Source organism: Salvia hispanica, chromosome 2, assembly GCF_029641045.1.
Source record: "Salvia hispanica isolate PSC_SH4W2 chromosome 2, Shi_PSC_v1, whole genome shotgun sequence".
NCBI lineage: Eukaryota > Viridiplantae > Streptophyta > Magnoliopsida > Lamiales > Lamiaceae > Salvia > Salvia hispanica.
The window spans coordinates 12927720-12940105 of record NC_142693.1 but is presented as its reverse complement, the minus strand read 5'-3'; positions in this window follow the sequence as shown (position 1 = coordinate 12940105).

Genomic DNA, 12386 nt, shown 5'->3' with positions numbered 1-12386 from the left:
ATTGGTACTTACCAGCGTCACCTCAACAAAATGTTGTTATTAGTCCGACAATGGGGTCCACCACCGCCCCATTAAACTTGTCGTCGTCAGCTAGTATGAGTATGACATCATTGAGATGAAGCTCGTCACCTAACGTGCGGGGAAGGGCAAGGTTGCTATAGTTGATGATGATAGCAGACCGAAGAAGTACATAGACCTTGTTTCTTGCCAAGAACTTCATTGACTTCTCCGAGAACCCTATCATCGGCAACCAGCAAGCCAGTAAAGTGTTATGGGAGTGAGTCGCTGAGAAGTTTAAAGCTGGTTGACCAGTAGGGACGTTCGAGCATGACTACATGAAGCTTCAGAACCACTTGGGCCGAATTCAGAATAAGATTTCAAAGTGGAATGACAAGTAGCCTACAACGAGATGAGCCTCGTGGCGATGACCTACGAGGAGTTTTACCTTTCCGGGAAGAAGCACTTCAAGTACTACGACATTTGGAAGATTCTCCATAGGAGCCCGATATTCAGCGAAGGAGTAGAATCGGCGGGAGTGGCGCGCTAAAGAGAACCAAATTTTTTGCCACTAGAAACCACTCTACAAACGATGGAGGTCCGACAATCGACCTCAACGTGACCAAATTTTTCGGATTATCCCCCAGTTGAAGAGGAAAGCAAAGGGGAAGGCTGCTACGAGTTACCCAACTATGCCAGCACCGCCACCCAACCCTTCGGTAGATAAGATGTCTGATTCTATGAGTATAATCTTGCAGTTGGGCCATCTGAAGGACTTGGCGGCGAAGGATACATCGACAATGTCGGAGTTTAAACTCGACTTTGCATAATGAGATGATCAACTTCCTTCGCTCAAAGATGAAGAAGAAAAAGTACTCCCTTCCTTCTCACTCTTACTTTCCTCTTTCTTACTTATTCAAATCTACTTAACACACTCTATTTCTTAAACTTTGTGCCTAGAAGTTTAGCCTCAACTATGAGGAAACGAATGAAGTAGTTTTTTTTTATTTAATTTTTTAGGAATTGTAATATTTGAATTTTAAGGACTTCTTTAATTTCTAGAGTTTGTAATTTTAAATTTTCAAATGAACAATGAGTTTTCCGTGTTTTAATTGTTCAAAGTTTACTATTTTACGAGTAAAATAGTTTGTAGTTGTGAAAAGTGGAATTTAATGGTTGGGGTCCAGATGAGGCCTGTAGGGTTGTGAGAGTTGTGGCCTTATACAGAAAATGAGGGGAATGATGACTGACGTATGGGGGAGTTGGGGCCTGGATCCGGGATGAGATTATAAATGGCCTTAATCCCTATCTAAAAGAAACTACCCCCTTCGTCCCACTCAAGATGTCCACTTTTCCATTTTAGTTTGTCACGTAAGATGTTCACTTTCTATATTTAGAAATAAATCCATCTGTCCTCTACCTCATTAAACTGTTCAATTCTCTTTTTCCACCCTACTTACCCCACTAACAACTCCTCCTAAAATTTCATGTTGTTCAAGAATGTGGGTATCATGAATGGGACAAAGGGAGTATTCATTTACTAGAGGAATTAATTAATACTTCATCTGTCCCACAAGAATATGCACTTTTGATTGACACGAATTTTAATAAATAATTGGTAAAATAAGAAAGAAGTGGAAAAGAAAAAAATAAATAAAGTATTATTAATAGAGAATAAGTTCTACTAGAGACAAAAAAAAGTTTTTAAATTTTAAAAATATGTATACTCCTTCTCCTTCTGTCCCATTAGAAATTAAACATTTTCCTTTTTGGATTGTCTATTGAAAATGAAACGTTTCTGAAAATGGAAACAACGCTCTCTTTACTTTTTCCTCTTATTTCACTCTCTCTTTTTTCATTTATAAAACAACACTATATAAAATCTCATGCTAAAAACCAAGTGTTTTATACTCCCCTTGTTCCATTCAGGACGACCACCTTTCCTTTTTTGTTTTTCTCAATCAAGATGGCCACTTTCCAATTTTGGAAATAACCTCATCCCTTCTCTCTCATTATTAAAATATTTAACTATTTTTTTCTTCTCTACTTCATTCTACCTAAAAATACTTTCTAAAATTCCATGTAACTCAAGAATGTGGCCATCTTGAGTGATCTATTCCACCTAAAAATACTTTCTAAAATTCCATGTCACTCAAGAATGTGGCCATCTTGAGTGAGACTTAAAAAATAGGCTATACTTCCTCCGTTTCACTATAGTTGAGTCATTTTACCATTTCGGGAAGTTTCTTTATAGTTGAGTCATTTTCTTATATGGTAACTTTGTTCTCTTTCTTACTTTACTCTCTCTTACTTTATCCTCTTTAATTTATTCACTTTATACTTTATTCTCTCTACATTTTCCTCTCTCTTACTTTTTTATCTATTTATTTAACACACCCAATATTCATTTCTAAAATTTCGTGCAAAAAGGTTTCGCTTCAACCGTGGCAAAAACGGAGGGAGTATTTTATTGGATTGAGAGATATACTAGTGGAGTACCTCATAAACTCTAGCCTCTAGTTGGTGGACTGAGAGATTAATTTTTTTGTTGGAAAGTGACCATGTGCGTAGGGCCGTGGGTATGAGACTGTAGATTCAGTAGACCCCTCTCCAATCACTTCTCTGCTGTATAATTTCGTGCAATTACTACAGTGAGTGCTTTATTTAGATGTCTTGTCGTCGAACCTATTCCAGTATTTTGTTTGTGATACCGTAATTTTATTTATTACCGCACCAGCAGGAGCTCAAACTAGTTGTAATGTTAATGGAAGAAAATGAAATTTGTGTTCGGTGAATTTGGTTGATTTTTACTCCTTTTTAGGACACCAGATTTCCATTGTCTTGTTTAGAAAAAATTCACTGCTCAAGACACATCAAGATGACATTATGACATTATATGCCTACTCAATTATTTGACAAATGTAAAGTGATTAATACTCAAATTAATCATACATAATATGTCACAATTCTTTGGAAAAGGCCAAAATAATAAATATGGTAACACCTTTTGAACTTCCTATATGTGCAAAATATGCATCAATGTATATTCACAAAATTTCGCGATTAGTCGACTTTCTGAACAAATTCATTGGATTTATTTTAATTAACTTAATTTTGTTAATCTTTATGATACTCCATTAATCATGATGTAAAATATTTTAGTTAACTTAATTTTGTTAATTTCATATGATATATTTAGTTACTTTTAATGAACTTAATATTATTAATTTTCACATGATACGTATTGGTTATGATGTGTAAAATATTTTTGCGCATATATACATAATAAAATATAGTAGTATATGGTTTAGTTTTTTCTGCTATTGCATATCATTAACTAGATGAATGAATAGAACATGATAAAAAAAATTAATATTATTACATCAAATATGTTTATATGGTATGAAAAAACTCCCAAAAAAAAAATACAACAAATCACTCATTTTAAAATAGCAATTACATTCAAAATTGAAAATAATTAAAATTAATACTAATCGTGATCACATTAACCCTTTCAAAATTAGTACTTACTCACTCCGTCCCAACTAAGTTGAGTCAAAACTTTTCAGCACGAAAATTAAGAAATTGTGTTGAAAATTAAGAAAGTAAATAAAGTAGGAAAAATAAAGAGATTAAAGTAATAAAGTAAGAGTGATGAGATGTTTTATTTTTTATTAGAAAAGAAAATGACTCAATTTAGTTTGGAAGGAGAGAGTACTAAATAGTTAATACGTATAATACTATTAAATAGACTGCATCATGAATAAATAAATATTACTAGTTCAAATAGGGGTGTCGAAACGGGTATCCGCGGGTACCCGCACCCGATTTCGACCGAAATGGCAGTCCCGATACCCGTCCCGCACTAAGTCGGGTATCCCGCACCCGACAGTGCGGGTACCCGACCGGCCGACCCGCAACATCTTTTTAAAAATCTTCTTTTTATATTTGCACACTTCCAAAGTTCTAAAATTCATATGAGCGTCTGTACACCTAATACTCCATGTTGCATCTGTAAGACTGCAGAACATACTTTCATAAATCATTAACAATAATACAATAGATTAAAAACTAAAATGCTCCAAAGACAATACTATAGTAACACACAAATTATTCATACAGACGCTCATTTCTTAATGAAAAATTCTCCAGAAACTATAATGCCCCCAAATCCCAATACAATATATCATAAAAAAATACGCTTAATACTAAATTACTAATAAAAATAATATTCTAATAGCATGTATTAAAATTAAAATAAAAAAATTATAAAATACCTATATAAATACCGGGTATGTTAGGACTAACGGGTATATACCCGAGCGGGTATCGGGTATACTCGGTACCCGCAAAACCCAAAATATGAATACCCGACCACGCCCCGTTTCCCGATTCCGTCAGGTTCGACACCCCTAAGTTCAAACTTAAAATTATGATAAAATTCTTTCGAAAATATTCTCTTAATATATGTGTGCATATGAATGCATATTTGATATTTGTAGGAGTATTTAGGAAAGTCCACAAATATTACCATATTTAAGTATTTTTCTAAATAAAGTTAATGGCCCCTTTGGTGAGATTAGTTTAGGTGTTAACTTAATTCCATTTGTCAAATAATTATTAGATAGATATACCATGTTATAATGGCACTTTGGTATGTCTTGACTAGCAAATGTTTTCTTTTGTTGCTTTTGTGTTGTCGGAGAATAATATATGCAAGATAATAATCATAAATAGATTTGTAACTATTTAATACCTTCGTCCATAAATAAATGTTATTTTGATATATTCGTTCGTCCACGAATAAATATCTCATTTGTTTTTAAAGTACTATTTTTAGTAATGAACCTCACATTACACTAACTTTATCTCACTCACATAATCACATTAAATTATAAAATTAATATACAAAAGTAAAACTCAACGTCCACTATCCTTTTTATACCCACTTTCTACTATTTTTCTTAAAACCCATATCATATCTAATGTGGACTTGTAAGTATTAGATAATGAATTACTCAAAAACTTTAATTATAAGTATTTAATTTAAAAAAAGAAAATTATTAGTAATGAATAGTATAATGTTTAAACAAAAATATTTTTGCGTAGATTATATCATCTCCGTTGATACACTAAAATCTGAAATGAGATAGGTAATTAGCTCTATTAGTACTTTATAGCTGAGGAAATAGACTCTGACGCGTGTGCGTGTGTGTTTAAACTTCAACTGGCTAGGAGGGTACCTAGACCTAGTTGTGTCGTTGGGTCTGTGTCTATCTTCCGTATCATAAATCTCAACCCACTCTACTGGCTAGTATAATGGTGTAAATAATTGATCCCACACAGATGGATGTAGGTGTTATACACTTGCGATGACATTTTGGAAGGGGTGGTTTGCTACCACACTTTGGGGTTGAGTTTTAACTTGACGTGAAAGAAATTGGGACCTATACCTATCCTGACTAGTAAGACCTTGAACGATTCATGCTGTGAAAGTGTACGTGAATGGTTGAACTGGACTACTAGTGTGCATGCAAAAAGTGAAATGTTACTATAAATGGATAGATAAAAGTAAAAGGAATAACAGGCAATGATGGCTAACTAACTAACTACCTAGATCTGTAAAAAGGCTGAAAAGTGAAAGGACAAGGTAGAAAAGTAACAAAAAGCAACAAGTGGCCCCAGACTCAGATGGTGACGTTGTCTTCTTCTTCAAGCAACGAAAATGATCAGAAAATCAAAACTCCATTGATGAATACTCGGAATCAAACTCAAACAACTCAGATTTATCACAAAATCAAGTCGCAAATCCAGATCAAACAAGAAATCAAACTAGGGCAACTAAAGCATGCAAAAAACAACGAATACCTAAACTACTAGATCTAATTTAACAACTGTAACTTGGAGAAACTCGAAGGAACATCGAGATCTAATTTATCTAAACAGATCCAAGCATATAGCAACAAAAATTGACGTAAAACTACTAGATCTTGCTAACTAGGCAGAATAAGAACATGATTGAGCTGGAAACACGAAATAGAACCGAAATAAAGTCCATTGCAAATAAGATCATCAACCAAAAGATGTTCCTACTAAGGTAACTACTGGAATCTAGATCAAAAGCAAAAAAAACAAGTACGTAAATTGGAATTCTTAAAGAAAACAAAGCAAGTGAGATTGTTTGGCTCCTTGGAGCGATGAACTGATAAAATACTAGACTACAGCGACAACTGGCTGTGACGGACGGTAACTTCCCTTCGGCAGGCGGCCGAAAATTCTATTGGAAGCCGGACTAAGAGCGAGGAATGCGAGTGAATGGAGCTAGTCTCCAAGTATTTTTTCCTTCTTCATTTGGTCTTCTATTTATAGGGTGGCTTGCTTAAGGTTTTACTTTTTCTGAAATGACAGCTCTACCCATCTTCAATAGTTAATTGTTTCCTAGCAATTCCTTTCCCTATCCGCTCAAGCTCTGTGGCATGCACTCTGGCTACTATTGCACCCTTTTAGTGTCCTTTTCACTGCACACTTAAGCAACTTTCTTGCACATAATATTCGTTAAAGCACGTAATTCTGACTAGTAACCAAGGCTTAAAACACGACTTATCAGTACTCAAAAACCAATCTCATTTATTGTTTTTGAGTAAAAAATACTAGTTGTGCCTAAACCAAAACCTAAAACTTTTTCAAATTTTGTGAGTAAAAATGACATAATATGGAGAATACTCTTTAAGTTTGAGTTCAGTGCAAATGGTTGAAATAAAATTATATTTAATGTGATATTTAAGTTTAGTGTAAATGGTTGGAGATGCTCTTATAGTTATAGCTGTGTTGTGAAATTGAGGAGAAAATCACGCAACTAATGGAGTATTTAGTTACTCTTTAATACTTTTGCTGGTGACACGAAAAAAGAAAAAAAAAAGAAGCTGCATGAATAATTTTCGAATGTAGGTAATGAATATCAGTGAAAAAATTGAACTCTCTTTGTCCGCCATTTGAATTCCATTTGAATGTAGCACGGATTTTAAAAATATAAAGAAAAGTAAGTGAGGAAAGATAATGGAACGTGAGAGCATTTTTATATATTTATTTTATACTAGAATGTGATTGAAATAAGGACGTGTAAAATAGGATTTACCTATAAAAGTGAATGAGAACTCGCAGTAACAATGGCGATAATAAAATTGTAGTACTACTAGTAAATAAAAATGTACTCATACACAAAAATGTTGTAATTTACTCGTTGGCTGACAATTACTTACATCTACGTCATACTTTTTCAATTTTTCAGATTTGTGGATGGTTTGAGGCTTTGAGCTTATGTCAATCACTCAATCACTAACTGTCCTATATTTTAATTTCTAGTATAATATGCTTGCATTTTAATTTTAAATAGCGTACGATAATATATCGGAAACTAAATTGCTTTGAGCATTTAGCTCCATCCATAAACCCTAATTTTAGTACTTTCTCCGTTCTATAATATTCGCACTTAATTTTTCTCTTACTTTACCTTACAATTTTTCTCATCTCTCTTATTTTACCAATTTTGTCTTAGTTCTTGTGTCATACCCATTACCCATATTTTTATAAGAGGAATGGAGTATTTAAATATGATAAGATGATGTTTAGTTAAATTTAATATCGTAATTAAATATCCTAATTCTACTTTAAATAGAAATAGTGTAAGCAATTTACTATGAACCGAGAAAGAAAAATATGAGTAGCATCAGCATGAGATTGAGATAATATATAGTAATAAGTAAAATAGAAAAGATAAAAAAAAATAAAGTAGAAATGAAAAACCGGTGAAAAAATGTGTATAAATAGAATGAAACTAATTTAGTAGAAGAACCAAAATGAGTAGTATTAATTTGGTAGAATGGTTTTTATTCCATGAACAGAAAATTCATATTTTAATATATGTAACAGTATAAATTAGTATGAATATTTATTATTATTGGTAGCATGGCATTTATTCCATCTAAACAAAGGATAACAACATTCAAAATGACACTTTTTAATAAAAATGTTGGATGAATTTTTGTTGAGTGGAAATAATGTACTACTCCATATGTCATACTATAAGTTACTCCGTCCATTCCATTATAGTAGTATCAATTTTTTTTATTTTTTTTCAATTTCATAGTAATAGAGTCATTTTCTTTATTTAAAAGTAATATTTTATTTGATCATCATATTAAAATTTGAATTTGAAATTAAGGCATACAATGTTAAATTTTAATAGGTAGGTGTAGCAAATTTGTGTACTAAACTTTGTCGTATTGTTATGAAACTAAAAATGATTTTTCAAAATTCGCTCTCTCATCCTCAAACGATGTAGTATAACGCTATTTTTATACTACTACTATATAATATTGACCATACATTATTATTATACATGTAATACTTGGTGCGAGTTTTCGCGACCCACGCTGACATCATGAAAGCGAAAATAATATTTAGAGGTGTTACCAGTGTTACAATATTTAATATTATCCTGACAAAAGTTAGTAAGATAAATATCCCAATAGATAATTCTTGAAACTTTTTATACAAAAATCTAAGAAGTTGAATTTATTCTGATACTCCTATAATAAATAAAAATCTTGAATTAGACCCAAATTTTGTAAACGATATTAGGAGTACAGACCAACAATGTGTTTTTACACTAATTTATGGGTGCATTAGAAATCTTAAACACATAAAAATGATTAATTATACAGAGCTTCATATTATTTGGTTATGAACATTTTCTATTAGTTTTTAATATTCTATTGGTTTTTAATAAACAGGGGTTTTGATTTAATCAGAGAAATTTTCATGGGTAAGTCTTGCCCATTATTCATTGGATCTCTAAAATATTCTACTACAAGATATTCAAAACCCCTGTCTAAAGCGAACCAGTGTAAATCTTAGCTTTGATTATGAATTGTTTTGATTTATCAAAAGGTGTGGATGTCTAGTAACCTAAGAATCTTGTTATCTCAGGCAATGATGATTAATGTATAGTGGTTCAAGGATTAATATTACAATGAATTGCATTCTAGGAGAGTCCGATTTGATATAATTCAATTAACTCAGCTGGTTGGAATTCATTTTTTGAATAATAAATATTGTTTCCAAAATAGACCACTCTTGAATAACATGGTACTATTATATAATTAAAGTGAAATAACACACTTCAATTAATTAACAAATATTTATATATTAAACGCAGGAAATAACGTAATGAAAGAGGAAGCCAAAATTATCCATAATTTTGGGTTTGGACGTACCATCAATATTATTCTACTATTATTCTACTACAATGGCTGATTATAATATATATGTATTAGCTTGAATTAAATTGAGACTCAATTTGATTAGTAAAGGTCCAATAAGCTTAACCTTGTCCAGTCTCTATGGAACTTTATAAATAGGAGACTAGACATGAGACTAAAATAATAGACTCCACAATAGAGATTTTTGCAAATCTCCTACTAGGAATTTTGATTTTTTATCTTCCTTTTTCTAGTGGGAATTATGTTTTCTTTCTAGTCAAAGCCTATATTATTCGATAAGCTTTGTCTACACAAATGTCGAATAAAGAGTTCAATGAATATATTTGAAGATCTACTGTAGAATTCAAAGACATCACGTATAGATGCTACGAGCCATCTTCGATTCTTTGGATAATGTTTAACTAACTGCAGAAGTCATGATTTAGCACTAAACGGTTACTTCGGCACAATTAGATATCCATGTCATTTTTTTTTCTTGTGTTCTCTTGATACAATATTATTGTATGATACATTATTATTATTACGAGTCAGCACAATATTATCTATCTGTCAAATCATACACATTCCTTCCAGATTATAAACTATAGAACAATTAAATATAATATCAAAGTTATTATACAATTAACCAATTTTATAAAGGAAGTAAAATTTGGCCTAAGGGCATCCGCAGTGCTTCGGCCCGGATCACACCTAGGTTCTGGCTCGCGCCTGCAGGCGTTGTTAGGGGTGGGTACATGGTTCTCGGTTATTCGGTTAACCGAGAACTGAACCGAAACTGGTCGGTGATCAGTTAACCGATAACCAAAATTCACGGTGTTTAGGTCGGTACCGGTTTGCATTTTTTCTCGAAGTCGGCTATCAGTTATAAATGATCATTAAATTTTAATTAAATTATATTTTTAAGGAATAAACTTCTATAGTAGTATTTTTATACTTTTAAAATTTCATATTTATATTATATTCGTTTTGCACTTCTTTATGTGGCATTACAATAGAAGAAAATGTAGTTTACTTCCAAATTTTGTCAAAGACTATTTAATTTGTGTCACTTTCATTTATAATATCTCAAAGTCAATAAAGTTCCTAAATATTATTTTAAAAGTAGTCTTAGAAAAAGTTCTTAGATCATTTAAAGTTTAAACTTTTGAAGTGTCTAGACAAAATTATGTATTACTAGGAAATATGAATAATAATAATAATAATAATAATAATAATAATAAAAAAAGTAAATGAAAATTGAAAATTTAAAAGTTGAAGTGTTGGAGTTTGTATCATTCAGTTATAACCGATAAACGACAAGTTCTAACCGAGTCGGTTAGTTAAGTAATCGAATTAGAGATCGGGTCGGTTCCGGTTAATTTTTTGAGGCGTTGTGAGGGGGGGGGGGGGTGTCTGGAGCCGGTGGAGGGACCTGAGGTCATGCCAAGTGCGGTTTGGGTCGGCGTTGCGTGATCCCGGGACACGCCCAGTTACATTCCGGCCCGGCGATGCCGTAGCTCGGACCGGACCCGGATCTCAGCTCAATTTTTTAATTTTTAAAAAAAATTAAATATTTTTTACAAATCCATGCTATTCCAGAGCTTGTGAGAGTTGTGGCCTAACACAAAAAATGAGGGAAGTGATGAAGTGAGTGAATTTAGAGCTTCGATCCGAGACGGGCTTATATATTGCCTAACTCGTCAAAAAAACTTTAAAAATGAGTAGATATGTGCATAAATGGTACTCCCTCCGTCCCACAAAATATGTCACGCTTTCCTTTTTAGTTTAACCCACAAAAGATTTCATATTTCCATTTTTGGAAAAAGTTTTCTTTTATATGAATATAAAAATTATACTTTCTCTCTTTATTTAACACGTAAAACAAAATCTCTTAAAATTCCGTGCCATCCCACAAGTCTTTTGTGGGAAGGAGGGAGTAAAAAATCTAAGAAAATATTCGAAGTACAATTGCACGTGGAAGAAACAGTGGACCGTTCAACGCTGCCCAATTTGTACACCCCCACGATCGCGACAATTCTTTGATTTGATGGTGTACTATTTCCCTTAATTTTATTCCTTACAATGTTTCTAGTTCTACTCTTTCCGTTCACTATAATAATGTCGATCTTTTTATACATGGTAGCCCATCATCCCTCCAAAAATATTCACTATGGTAAAGCTTCTTATTTGGTTGAAATTGCAATGGATTAAGGTCTCATATTGAATATTAATAATTGAAATTATGAGAAAATGACTTTTATTTCTTATGTTACTTTGTTAGTACTTTATAATTCAGAATGGAAAGAAATATCTCAATGAATATTAGAAAAGGTTAAATGTAAGAAGCTGAATCATTAAAAATCACAAACATATAGGATTTCATGGATTTAAAAATGGGCTCGTTGTTCCTATGGCCCATATAGGTGCTAGATTTCTACAGCTCAAATTTTGTCCATTCTGATTGGCCCAATAATTCAATGCAACTTGGGCCATGGAACTATAGCCACTTAGTAGTTGTGGTTGGGCCGAATCAGTTTCGAAATATAAAATGGCCACACGGGCCTCGTCAAGTGGCCTGACCAGCCCCGTCTAGTTCGGGACATGATCGGTCCACTAGAGAAAAGTAACGTGCTTGGACGGGCTCATTGATCGTAATGGGCTCTACGGGTTAACCCCACCCTACTCGAAAAACTAATTATGATTATTGATACTTTTAATTGCACATTTAAGGTTTCAATTATGAAATTTGGTTGTACTTGGGCTTTATGTTTGCATTCCATCCGCCTAAGCCAATATGAAAAGGGAAGAAATTTACAAAGAAAATTCAATTATATTTATATGTATATTATTTGTAATTTTCTTGAGCACTTGAAATTTTAAGTGAATCAATGTCAAGACAAAGAAACCTGCAAGTAAGTGTCTGTCCCCACTCCCATGGGTAAAAAAATTTCTGTCAATTAACTCCTACTATAATTCTCAAATATTATTGAAAATGTAGGAATCCAAGAAAATGACTACATGAGCCCTTGAATTTGACCAGACAAATATATCACACAATTACAATTTACACTTTAACAAAGGTAAAGGAAATATTGGTATGTGGAAAAATCGAGAAAGCTTTAGCAAGAC